Raw genomic sequence first — 14,017 nt, 5'->3', positions numbered from 1 at the left:
ATAATATAGGTTATTGGGAACAGGGAAAATGGGTGAGACTATGGAGGAAGCTAGATTACCCATTGAACTGATTATTGAACTTGAGATAAAGGTGCATAAGGGGTGATTTATATGATATACATAGGTAGGTAGATAAATATAATATATATCATATCTTTGAATTTTTACAATAAAATAATTTTTAAAATATTACATTATAGCCAGGGACTGTGTTAAGTGCTATAATCCCAGCTACTTGGGAGGCTGAGGTAGGAGAATTGTAAGTTTGAGGCCAACCTGGGCCGGTAAGTGAGACCCTATCTCAAAATTTAAAAATAAGAAGGGTTAGGGATAGAGATTAGTGGTAGAATATCCTTGGGTTCTATCCCCAGTACCCGGCAGGGGCAGGAATTAGGTTGTATGCTACTAGAAAAATCAGAGAGGAGGAAGGGAGAAAAAAGAAGAACCTATTTTTTACTTCATATAGTCATGGAAATAAATTTTTATACTGTTAAAACGTAAATTCAAATACTATGGTATAAGCATTAAAGTCTAGAATGGTTGTTTAGAAGCTTATTTGATCAGAAATAGAAGAGTCATATAAGTTTATTATTATGGTTCTGGATGTCTGAGTTTATCTTTTTCTCCCTTCTATCTAAAAGCTAAAGGGAAAGTCTTCATTGGCATGTATAAGAATTGATCCTAGAATATGCAGTGTTTTTATAGTTTTTTTTAACACTCTAGGTAACCACCAGCAGAAATTCCTCAAATGGGGCCTCTAAAAAGATCATGAACCTCTTGAAACTGGGTGCAAATTGTGTTTGTGTAAGTATACCTGTTTTTTTTTTTTTTGAAGGATGAAATTATAGCTTCCATAATATTTTCAAGGAACTTCTCAAAGGGATTAAGATACCTTAAGTGGACCCACTTGTAAATCCCAAACAAGGACAATAAAAGTCTAGATTAGTTATTACCAGTTAGAACAAGGTGACTCCAGAGGAGTGTTGTGGCACATGCCTGTAATCCAGCAACTCGGGAGACTGTGGGATTGCAAATTCAAGGCCAGTTTGGCATCTTAAAAAAGAGAAAATTAAGAAAGGGCTGAGGATGTAGCTCAGAGGTAGAGCCCTCTTTGGCTCAATCCCAAATACTTAAAAAAAAAAAAAAAAAAAGCCTAAACCCTATAATCACTTTGAAAGGATTTCCACTGTAATGACGAGCAGCCATATGGATTCTGTGTAATAACATCTGGCTGCTTGTAGTCTAAACAGTATAGAAGAATGTGAATGATTTGGTGAAAAAAAAATTAGGATAGGCAGGAGATTATGTCAGCAAATGGTTGTTTCAGTTATTTATTTAAAAGTATTCTGCCTAGCTGGGTACAGTGGAGCAACGTCTGCAATCCCAGCAACTCAGGAGGCTGAGGCAGGAGGATTGCAAAATCAGGGTATAACAAGGTAGGTTCACTTGGTGCTTTGACTATATCCCTTGTGGCTTCGAAATCTACATATATTTTTTTTCTTCTTCCCATCTTCTTTTCCCTAAACTTCTCCTCTGTGTTCTTCTTTACCCTAAACTTCTCTTCCCTGATCTTCTCCTCCCTAATCTCATTTTCTCTGAATCACCTCTATAAAAGCCCCCCTGTTCCCACAGATGGGCAGAATCACAGCCTTTGGTGCAAGAGTCCTCTGTGTTTCTCCTTTGCCTGCAAAGCAATAAACCTTCTTTTTTTTTTCAAGACCTGTCTTCCTTATTGGATTGGTGTTGAGAACAAGGACAGCTTTCGGTTACAAAGGACAGCCTTAGCAACTTAGTAAGACCCTGTCTCAAAAAAATACATGTAAAAACAAATAAGCTTGGTGGTAAAGTGCTGCTGGGTTTAATCCTCAGTATAAAAATTAAATACATAAAAAATAAAGATGTTTCACCTAAATGTAAGGATTTGCAGCAAGGTTATCAGAGTCCAGTTACCACCCAAGGCAGCCATGGGAAGGGAAACTTCAGGTGCCACATAACATCCTGTGGTTTTCCCACTTTCCCCCAAGTTGCTGTAGTTAGACCATCTCTTGTATATTTATTCTCCTTATTTAAGGCTCCTCTCTTCCCCCAAGGCCTTCCTAGGACTAGTCCGATCCTCACCACAACACATGCTTAAGACATACATTATTCTTGAGGAAGTATCAGGGTATTTTCTGCTTTTGTCCATAGTTTAGTGATATTGTACCTGGTTTTCTTGGCTAAAGGAAACCAGTGACTTAAATACTTCCTAACTACTGCAGCCTGCAGCATCTTTCAAGAGTTCTTATTTACTCATTGCTGTATTGAGAGGCTTTACAAAGTTGAAACTGTATATTATAGGGAGGGAGGGTGGGAAAAAAAAAAAAAGAAACTGTATATTATTATTCCAGAATGTTTGGTTAAAGATTAAATGCCTAGTTGAAAAAATTATGATATATCTACTTTAAGGAGTACCTTAAACAATGTTTAAGTAGTTCCTAAAAACAAGGCAAAATTTGTTACAAAGTTTTTTAAGCATAAAAGATTATTAACATAATGCACTCACATCCGTGTAAAGATTCCAATGTAAGAATTTATTTATATATATTTTTTGCAGTGGTGGGTATTGGGCATTGAATCCAGAGATGTTTTACCATTGAGCTACATTCCTAGCTCCCCTCTTAAATTGCTAAGGCTAGCTTCAAACTTGCAATCCTCCTGCCCTAGCATTCCTTGGCTGCTGGGATTATAGGCATGTGCCCAGCTTTAAAAAAAAAAAAAAAAGTTGTTAATATTATTTTCTTTGGGTGGTTTTTTTTTTCTTTACACTTTATTGTACTTTTCAAACTTTCTATCATAAACATGTTCATCTTTATTAAAATAAATTCCTCTAGTCAGGTGTGGTATAATACCACCTACTCCAGAGGCTGAGGCAGGAGGACCAAAAGTTCAAGGCTAGTTTCAGCAATTTAGCAAGGCCCTAAGCAGCTTAGCAAGACCTTTCTCAAAATAAAAAATAAAAAGGGCTGGGGATGTGGCTCAGTGATTAAGTACCTCTTGGTTCAATTCCTGGTACAAAAAAAAAAAAAAAAAAAAAAGTTCAAGCCGAGCTTGGGCAATTTAGGCAGAGACTGTCAAACAATAAAAGCCCAGCACAGTGGGGCATGCCTGTAATCACAATGGCTTGGGAGGCTGAGATAGGAGGATTGCAAATTCAAAGTCAGCCTCAGCAAAAGTGTGGCTCTAGCAACTCAGTGAGATCCTGTCTCTAAATAAAAGACAAAGTAGGGCTGGGGTGTGGCTCAGTGGCCAAGTGACCTTGAGTTCAATCCCAGGTACCCAAAATGAATGAATGAATGAACAAACAAATTAAAAAGGCTGAGGATGTAGCTTAGTGGTAAAAGTGTCCCTGGGTTCAATCCCCAGTACTGCAAAACAGAATACCAATACCAATGGTTCTTGTGTGTGTGTGTGTGTGTGTGTGTGTGTGTGTGTGTGTCTTCACATTGGTTGATAAAAATACAAACACTTATACTCCTAACAATGATATATATATATATATATATATATTATTAATAATATATATATTATTTTTGGAGGAACTGATGTGCATTGAATGAGTTCACTGCAGACCACTCAAGTTAAACCAGAAGCTCAGCGTGTTAGTGTGCAAAGCAAGAAGAGGCGCTGTGACTGCAGCTTTGCAGTTAACTTCCTTTAACCTCAGCCTCCAACAGGCATTTATGGCTCAGAAGTACCCATTAATGCCCTCCCCTTCATCCTTCACTATCTCCTCCCTTTCCAACTACTATTTTATTTCTTTACCTTCCTGAGAGCCTAAATCAATCAACAGGAAGGAAGGAAAAAATAGGGCAGGTCAAACCTAAAGGTACAGGAAAGATTCTTTTTTCCTTACTTCCATCTCTGCAGGTAGGAGAGATCCTTTGGACAAGTTCTGAGACAGAGAACTATTTCATGTGGCTAAGCACTCAGGTACTTAAGCCAGTGGAGCTGGTAACCCAGTTGTAGGAGTGGAGTTGAGCTCCCTTTTATTTCTTAGAGTGAGTTTTAAAAAGGACTGGAGCATGTAATTGCTTTCTTCCTCTCTCTCTCTCTCTCTCTCTCTCTCTCTCTCTCTCACACACACACACACACACACACACAAAACAACAACAACAACAACAACAACAACAACTGGGGATTGAACCCAGGGGTGCTTTAACACTGAGTTATATCTCTAGCCCTTTTTATTTTTTATTTTGAGATGGGGTCTTGCTAAATTGTGGAAGCTGGCCTCTAACTTGTGATCCTCCTGCCTCAGCCTCCACAGTAGGTGGAATTATAGGCATGTGTCACTGTGCCTGGCATAACCTCTTCTTTTTTTCTTTTTCTTTTCTTTCTTTCTTTATTATTATTTTTGGTACCAGGGATTGAACTCAGGGGCCCTCGACCATGGACATCCCCAGCCCTGTTTTGTATTTTATTTAGAGACAGCGTTTTACTGAGTTGCTTAGCATCTCATTTTTTGCTGAGGCTGGTTTTGAACTCGAGATCCTCCTGTCTCAGTCTCCCAAGCACCACACTCAGCTCTTTTCTCTATTTTTAAGACTAAAATTACATAATGATTAATATTACCTCCTTAATATTTCTTTGTGAATTGATCAAGGCTTAAAGCAGCTTTTTCTAGCAATAGCTTGTTGTAACAATATTCAACAATAGCTTAGGGGGTAAAGCTTAGTTGAGGACATAAAGGCCCTTGAAATCTCTATTAGCTCCCCAACTACACCAAAATTTTTTTAAAAAGTAAAGATTATGTCTTGTGATGCAAATGATGTTTTCTCAATCTTATTTAAAATGTTGGAAAGGAATACTGGCTCTAGGAAATTTTGCCTTCTCTGTTTATTTCATAACATACAATTTGTGCAATTATAAGACAAGTCTCCTAAATACTACTTGCAGGAAAGAAAAATAAATATTTGAAAGCTGGGAAAGAAGAAAAATGATAGATGTATGTCCAGGGTTCAGCTCTCCCTGGGGCTCCACAAAGACTGGCAGAGGAGGTCTTGAAGTGAAAATTTCCAAACAAGGCTGGGAAAGAGAGAGAGGGACCCAGACAGACAAGATCAGGTTCACAGGCACCGCTATGTGAAAAAGAAGCTTCAGGAAAATGAAAGTTGCTTGTGGAGAAAACAACTGAAGAGAAAGTCAGAGAAGCTGGCCTCCCTTATAGCAGAGTGGGGAGTTTGGATGTTAGTACTGAAGTGTCGACAGGAGTACTGGAATGACATCAGAAAAGAATTTTCCCAGGCCAGCGCAGCTGCTTTTATATAGTTTTAGAATTGAATGCTTTTACGCTCTTCTCCAGATCCACACAGCCTCCTATTTTGCTATACTGAACCTCATGACTTCACACTCTTAACTGCCTGGTCACACAAACATTTGAGATTGTGTCAAGAAACTTCTGGTGGTGCACGCCTGTAATTCCAGCAGCTTGAGAGGCTGAGACAGGAGAATCGAGAGTTCAAAGCCAGCCTCAGCCATGGTGAAGGGGCTAAGCAACTCAGTGAGACCCTGTCTATAAATAAAATACAAAAAAGGGCTGGGGATGTGGCTCAGTGGTTCAGTGCCCCTGAATTCAATTCCCCGTACCAAAAAAAAAAAGAAAGAAACCTTTAGGAGAGGGTTGGGCATGTAGTTCAGTGGTGGAGCAAGGCCCCGGTTCAATCCTCAGCCCTGCAAAAAAGAAACTTCTGGTAGAGGTTAATGGAGAGCCATGGAAATAGGGGTGTGGGCCGATCAGATTTACAATTAAAAAAGGTTGGCCAGGCCCGTGATACATGCTGTAATCCCAGCTACTCTGGAGCCTGATGCAGAAAGAGTGCAAATTCAAGGCCAGAAGGCCAGCCTGGGCAATTTAGTGAGACTGTCAGCAATTTATCAAGATCCAGTCTCAAAATAAAGAGGATTGGGGATGTAGCTCAGTGGTAAAGTATCCCTGGATTCATCATCAATACCCTACCCCCCAGGAAATAAATAGAAAGGTGGATCACCAAAGTGGAGAATGGGTCTTGTGACAGTTGGCAGCATGACCCAGCAGGGAGGGCTGATCAAGGAGATAATTAGAAGACAGAATCCACAGGTCCTGGCACCTGGTGGCATGTAATGTGAAGGAAGAGTAAGTCCAAAAGCCTTCTAGGCTGCTGCTCTGGTAAAGAGTTTGGTGGGTGAACATTCCCTGGGACAGGACTTTGCAAAAGAAGCAGTAGGGTGGGTGGGAAAGGGAAGTTGAATGCAGTTTAGATCAAATAATTCTGATGACCCTGTGGGACAGTTTTCATTAAGCTGTGGGTCAGAGATTTGAATCCCACGGACATTTATTTGGTTTCACTCCTGGTCCAGACCCAGTTCAGGTTGTTGGGGGTGAGCTTCTCTTAGCACTGTTTAACAGCTTCTTTGTCTGCATCCCAAGGAAAAGCTAGATTTGTCTTCTCACCTGTTCCCACCTACTCTCCATTCTTATCTATCCTGCAGGGGTTTTAAGGAGGAGGAGTACACTTGTGTCTTATTTTATTGTGACTGTTCCCTCTCTCCCTGACTTTTCAACTAACTGTCCCATGGTTGTTTGCACAGTTATTGTTAATTGTAATTGTGCCAGCACAGTTTACCCAAAAGCCTGTGCTGAGATTTGTGGATGGCATGTGAATATGAGCAGCCACCTGCACGAGGTAGGGACACCCAGTCTTGGCTGTGAGCGCACCTGGCATAGAAGATTTCCCTGTCACATGAAAACCAGCTGACTTATCTGCAAGAGGCCTGCTGGAGTGATAGGTGTGGTTGTTTGTGGGGTTGGAACTAGTGGTAAAACCATTCTTAGAAGCCTGGCAGGACACACGCAAAGGAATAGCTACTTTTCAGGCCATAAAGCATTCACATTCAAGAATGTGAAACTTTTTCATCTGGACCTGGAAGGGGTTTGGGCTGTAGAAATAAAATCTATTTCAGGGTTGCTTCAAAATGCTCTAATTCTTGGATTGACATTGGCATTTGGAACTGTATTAAAAAAAAAAAAAAGACCATCATAAGGAACCTCCACAAGGTCTAGGACTCCACTGGTATCTCTCCATGAAACCCCGGGAGGCTCCATGATGCTCTGGGTAACTGCACACTAACTTTGGGGTGGTGAAGGAACATCTAGTCAGGGAAAGAGAGGCTCACTGAAGCACATTGGATACATCTCTATCATTGTTTTATCTTAATTGCTATTTTGCTGGTTAAGAAAAATTAGGGGAACAATGTTTAAAAAAAATGGCCCAATCCCACCAACTCAAAATGTCCAAATCCTTTTCTGCATGTTCATATAATTTTTATTATGAAACTGAAGTCTTGCTGTACATTTGAAGATTTTTATTTCTTATTTAAATTGAGATAATTTACATAAAATGGAATGTATATATTTTAAGCAAATATTTTTTATGTTTTCTTTTCATTTTGTGGTGCTAGGGATTGAACGCAGGGCCTTGTGTGGGCTAGGCAAAGACTCTACCATAAATTATAACCTTAGTCCTTGATGAGTTCTTTTTTTTTTGTACTAGGGATTGAACCCAGATTTGTTTTACTACTAAGCTATATCCCAGCCCTTTTTATTTTTTTATTTTGAGACAGAGTCTTGCTAAGTTGCTTGAGGCCTCAAACTTGTGATCCTCCTGCCTCAGCCTCCCATATTGCTGGGATTACAGCCATCCCATATTATATTCGGCTATAATACCCCTTTCATTGGAAAAGTAATATTGCTGTTTATGCAGGCACTGCCCCATATTTATTCATTTAACCAGTTCTTATTGATGGAGATTTTTATTTCATCTATTCTCTTCCTATCTTCCTTCTTAATAAAACAACTCTCTTATCAATATCATTAAAAGAAGTCTCTGCATGTAAGGATTTATTGTTTCTGCAGATTACATTCCTAGAAGTGGAATTGCTGTGTCAAATAAATGCACATTTTAAGGAATGTTGCCAAATGGTACCTAGAAAACCTGCCTTAGTTCGTTTCTTAATTGTCAAAGAACCACTCAAGCAAATATACCATCTGATCTTCTCATTCTATCTGGAAGGATATATAAGCTTGTTTTCTCACACTATGACCAATATTGAGAACTGGGGAGGGGGAAATCTTTGCTCTTGGTCAACCTCATAGTTTAAACATGATACCTATTTTTAATCTGTATTTGTTTAATTATTAATGAAGAAAATTTTGTCATTGTACAGCGAAAATAAATGGTCTTTTCTTACAAAAGTAAACTTTACAAATGATCAATAAACTGATCATGAAAAAAGTGATCTCATTAAGGATATGAGGATAAAAATAAAACAACACAAAAAGTCACAAGCTAAACTTTATGTTGCTATTATTTTCAGCCAATGGCCTTATTCTATAATCTTGATTTTTGAATAGTTTTGCTTTTTAGGAAAATGCTTTTATTTTTAATTACTTTAAAAAAGGCTTTGCTTCTGCATAAGAAGAAAAATAAATTCAGTTTTGGATGACCAGGCTTTAAAATAGAAATGTATTTGCCAAGGATATCTTTAAATTAAGACATCATTGACTGGGTGTGCTGGTACATGCCTGTCATGCCAGCGACTTGGGAGGCTGAGGTGGGAGGATCTAAAGTTCAAGGCCAGCCTTAGCAATTTAGCAACTCTGTCTCAAAAAAACCAAAACAACAACAACAACAACAACAAAAACTAAGAAGTACTGGGGATATAGCTCATTGATAAAGTGACCCTAGGTTCATCCCCCACTTCTAGGAATGTAATGTGCAGAAACACAGAAACACAAACACACACACACACACACACACACACACACACACACATCATAGAACATCATCATCAACAATAGCACACACACATCGAGGTCTATTTCAAAACATCTTCAGTTTTTAAGAGAATTACTGGTGTTTGAGTTATGGCTTAGGCAGTGTCTTGGGATAGCTCAATTTTTTATTTGTAGAATTATTGGAATTGATTAAATATCTCAAAGTTCCCTTCAAAACCTAGAACTCTTCCTTTTTTTTTTTTTTAATGTGGTGCTGAGGACTGTACCCAGTGCCTCATACATGCTGGCAAGTGCTCTACCACTGAGTCACAAATCCAGCCCTAAAACTCTTTTTCTTTTTTCTTTTTTTTGTATAGAGGATTGAACTCAGGGGCATTTTACCGCTGACTATATCCTCAGCCTCCTATTTTTTTTTTTTTTTTTGAGGGAGGATCTCCCTAAGTTGCTGAAGCTGGCCTCAAATTTGGCAATCTTCCTACCTTAACTTTCTAAATTGCTGGGATTACTGGTGTGTGCCACAGAGACTGGCTAAAATTGTTAAATGTCCAAGTTTATCATTGTATAGTAAATGTTTTGGAATGTCCACAGAACCATGTAGAGCTTCAATAGGCACTTAGGCTGCAAAGTAAGAATTCAGGTTCTGGAGTTGTAGACTGGATCCAAAGCCCAGCTCCACCATATACTGGCTGTGTGGCCATCAGCTAGTTATTTAGCCTCTCTCTTTCTGTTTCTTCATTTGTAAAGTGGGGATAATAACACTGCCTATCTTATAGGGTTATTGTAAAGCACTTAAATCATTACTTACACACAGGAAATATCCAGGACATGGTACTTGCTATAACCTATATTTAAAAATATTTATATTTGAAACACTGAAATTAAATTAAAAAAAAATTTTAGTGAGGGCTGGGGATATAGCTCAGTGGTAGAATATTTGCCTAGTGTGCGCAAGCCCCTTGGTACAATCCCCAGAATTGCAAAAACAAAACAAAGAGTCCCCAAAACTTTTTTTTTTTTTCTTTTGGGATGGGGTTGGTGTATTGTCCAGACTGGTCTTGAACTCCTGAGCTCAAGTGTTTGAAATCCTGCTTCTCTGCCTCCCAAATGCTGGGACTACAGGAAGAGACTACCATGCCCATGGAGACTAGTTATGTGCATTGCTGAATATACCATAAATATGATTTCCTTATTCCATCTCAGGGAGGACTTAGTAACTGAATACTTTCTCTACAATCTTGTAGATTCTTTCCTCTAACTAAACCACTCTCTCAAATTGGCAGTCTTTTAAGCCATTCACATTGAGATGGTCCAGCCAGTCTTGTTTTATTTATTTATTTTTATGTGCTGCTGAGGCTCAAACCGAGGGCCTCGCATGTGCTAGGCAAGCGCTCTACCGCTGAGCCACTACCCCAGCCCTTAGTCCAGCCAGTCTTGAAGGTCTGGAGTGTCTTGTGACCTGAAAGCACCCTCTTCCCAGATCCCTGCCATTCTGAGCCCTTTCCACAATGACTATGCAGACCGCCACTCCACCAGTTTCCAGAGCAAGTGCAGTTACTCCTCACTGCATAACCACCCTATGTGGCTCTGAGACTCCTCTGCAATGTCCTTCTCTAATCCCCTCTCTGGCTATTGTGACTCAACCTGAAACAAGAAACACAAAACATGAGCTTCTGTTTTGTGAGCTTCTCTCATCTCCAGCTTTCCCTTCTCTCTTACCTAACAATAAGAACACCCACGTCATGTCCCTGCATTGGGGTCAGTCAGGTATGGGCCTCTCTCTCTCCCTTGCTGGTCTAGAAGAGCAGTTCGCACCCAGTGGACAAAGGAATGCACCAACCAAATGATTCCTGTCCTTATGTTCATACCTGGCTCAAGATGAAGTTTTCAGAGATCTCATAAATATTTCCTCTTGTTCCTTCAAACTTCAGAACCTGTCATACTTTTTCCTCCAGAAAATTTCCTTCATGGCTGCTTTTTTTTTTTTTTTTTTTTTTTTTTAAAGAGAGAGAGAGAGAGAGAGAGAGAGAGAATTTTTTTTAATATTTATTTTTTAGTTATCGGCGGTCATAACATCTCTGTATGTGGTGCTGAGGATCGAACCCAGGCCGCACGCATGCCAGACGAGCGCGCTACCGCTTGAGCCACATCCCCAGCCCCTCATGGCTGCTTTTGGGTCTTATAGTCTGCCTGGGATTCTCCATGTTATCTTATCTTCACTATAACCCTGGAAGCTGGCATCATTTTTCCATTTGACAGATGAAGGCTCTTGAAGCCCAGAGAAATATAAAGTAACTAGCCCAAGACTCGATATTGGCAAATGCCTTGGGTTGCAGGTTTGTCTGACTCCAAATCCCAGTGCTCTTTCCGCCATACTGCATTGTCTCCTGAAAAAGGATTGTCAGGGGATGAGGCCTCTTATACTTTACCATCTAATCGTACAGATATTACTCCAAAGCTTTCACCAATAAGTAGGCATGGAAGAAAGTAAATGGCAGAATCTATTTTGAATGTGGCAGAAGAACTTCACATCTCACCACCAAGCTAGGTGAGGCAGCATATGCCTATAATTCCAGCTACTCATGAGGCTGAGGCAGGGGGATTCCCAGTTGGAGGCCAGCCCAGGCAACTTAGTGAGACCCTGTCTCAAAATAGAAAATAAAAAGGGCTGGGATATAGTTCACTGATAGAGTACTCCTAAATTCAACCCCAGTATTGGGGGTGGGAAAGGGGGAGGAAGTCCCACCAATTTTTCATTGATATTTAGTATCTTTTTGCTTAAGGAATTGTTCCATATTAAACCAATTAAATCTGCCTTGGAGGTGTAGAGCATTGGTGACAAGCCATTTACACTTCACATACATAGACTTCACCTATAGTTCGGATCTTAACTATCCTTCAGAGGCTGAGGTGCTAAGGGCTTGGCCCCCAGCTTGGTGCTATTGAGAGATGGTAGAAACTTTTAAATTGTGGGCCTAGTGGAGAGCTTCAGGTCATTGGATTGTGAACTTGAAGGAGATAATGGGACCGGAGCTCTTCCTCTTCCTCTCTTAAGCTTCCTGGCCACGAGGTAAAGGGTTTTGTTCCATCATGCTCGCTGACTATGATGTGCTGCCACAGACCTAAAACCAACAAGGCCTATTGATCATGGACTGAAACCTCCAAAATGGTGAGCCAGAATAAACCTTTTCTCTTTATATGTTGATCATCTCAGGTATTTGTTACAGACATGGCAAGCTACCTAACCCGGTATCTTCTGAGTCTAAACCCAAACAATGAGAGGAAGAAAGTTCAGTTACAAGTAAGATGGTTGGATCCCAGAGACAGAAGAGTCAAAAGAGAAAGGAATGGTTTTATTCAATGTGTTCAGAAGAGAGACTGGGTCTGGACATCAAAGAGTTGGCAGAAAGGGGCTTGCTCCATGGTAGAGCAAGTGTTTAGCATGTGTAAGACCCTGGGCTTCATGTCTAGCACCAAACATAAAAAAAAAAAAAAGAAAGAAAGAAAAGAAAAGCAGCATGCAGCAAGATAGAGGGAGGAAAAACGCCCCTGAGGCAACTTGAAATACCTTTCAGCATCAACATCTATGGTATTTACTTTTCTCAGATCCTATTTTACTATCTCAAATATAACCTTAGGCATTTTTTTTCTTTTCTGATGAGATCAGATAGGCACTAAGGATCTACCTCAGTGCTCTCCATATTTGTGACTCTCACTTCGCACCTCCTACTCTGATAATAACAAGTTCCTACTCCACCTGGAGCACACAGAAAAGAAAGGCTCCATAGAATTCCAGGATGCCTTATGCATGAGCTGTTATAGTAAAGCATCAAAAGTATGTTTAAAAGTAACATGCAAGGCCAGGCACAGTAGTGTGCACCTGTAATCCCAGTGGCTCGGGAGGCTGAGGCAGGAGAATTGCAAGTTCAAAGCCAGCCTCAGCAACTTAGTGAGGCCCTAAGCAACTTAGACCTGTTTCAAAATAATTTTTTTAAATTGGGGGGGTGGCTCAGTGGTTAAGTGCCCCTGGTTTCAATACCTGGTCCCCCCTACCCAAAATATGTATAATAATTAAAAGTAAATACATAAATAAAATAAAATGAAGGACACAAGGTTATACTATCTTTTATTCATAGATCATCCCAAAATTTTGCTAGAATACATATATATATATTCATTCTAATATATATTATACCTCTAAATGAAGTCAACTTCTCTTTGTATCATTCTTCTGAGCATGTATAATCCACAGAGATGTTTAAAAATTTTTTCTTTTCCTTTTTTTTGTCTTTTGGAGGCTAATTGTTCAAGAGTCATATTTTAAATATAAAAGGAGATTACTATTTATTTACTTATATATTTTCTATAGTACTGAAGATTGAACCCAGGGGTGCTCTACCACTGAGTTATACCCTTTTTACTTTTTATTTTCAGACAGAATCTTCCTAAATTGTCCAGAGTGACCTTGAATTTACCATTCTCTTGCCTCAGATTTTTGAATCTCTGGGATTACAGGCATGTGTCACCATTCCAAGTTTAGTATTTTAAATTTTTATTTTAATTAATTAATTTTTTTTTGTACCAGGGATTAAACCCAGAAGTGCTTAACCACTGAACCACATCCCCAGCCCTTTTTAGTATTTTATTTAAAGACAGGATGTCACTGAGTTGCTTAGGGTCTCACTAAATGGCTGAGACTGGCTTTGAACTTGCAATCCTCCTAACTCAGCCTCCTGAGCCTCTGGGGTTATAGGTGTGCAACACTGCGCCCTGCCAGTATTTTAAGGTTTTGAAGTGTAACCTGGTTGATGTATGTTTGGTATAGTAGCTTGTTTTCTTATTCTAAAACAACATATTAGTAGTGGTTAAGTTAAACCAAAGAGAAAAGTCACTGTAGGTTCAATGACATATTTCTAAAAGGTGCAAATACTGTATTATCTTTCTTAGTATTGTCAAAGTTTTTAAGGTTTTGGTCGAATGAGCAAGATAAGAACAAGATTATTGTTTGGTTTGCATTTATGGGGAGAAAGATTTTTTTTGTTATAACAGAGTTAATGACTGGGTTTAGTGGTGTGAGGCTCCAAGGAAAGCATTTTAAAAATCAGAAATAGCCTGATGGGAGAACAAGGCAAATCATTAGATGCAATTGCTGCATAAATGGTCTTTTTGTCTGAGAGTGCAGTTTATTGTAATTGCAAAAAAAAAATC

At 39.4% G+C, this 14,017-nt stretch overlaps 1 long non-coding RNA gene across 1 annotated transcript in view; it reads left to right on the top strand.

The window, feature by feature from the left end:
• The window catches only part of LOC308658896, a 76,101-nt gene that overhangs the window by 7,698 nt on the left and 54,386 nt on the right, over nucleotides 1-14,017 (top strand). Inside the window, exons 2-3 of the long non-coding RNA XR_014024248.1 lie at nucleotides 724-804; nucleotides 11,865-11,978. This is a non-coding gene — a long non-coding RNA (uncharacterized lncRNA). The remainder of the gene's footprint in view (nucleotides 1-723; nucleotides 805-11,864; nucleotides 11,979-14,017) is intronic.

The sequence above is a fragment of the Spermophilus citellus genome (assembly GCF_964194105.1).
Source record: "Spermophilus citellus genome assembly, chromosome: 10".
NCBI lineage: Eukaryota > Metazoa > Chordata > Mammalia > Rodentia > Sciuridae > Spermophilus > Spermophilus citellus.
This window is presented reverse-complemented; position numbering and strand designations above follow the sequence as displayed.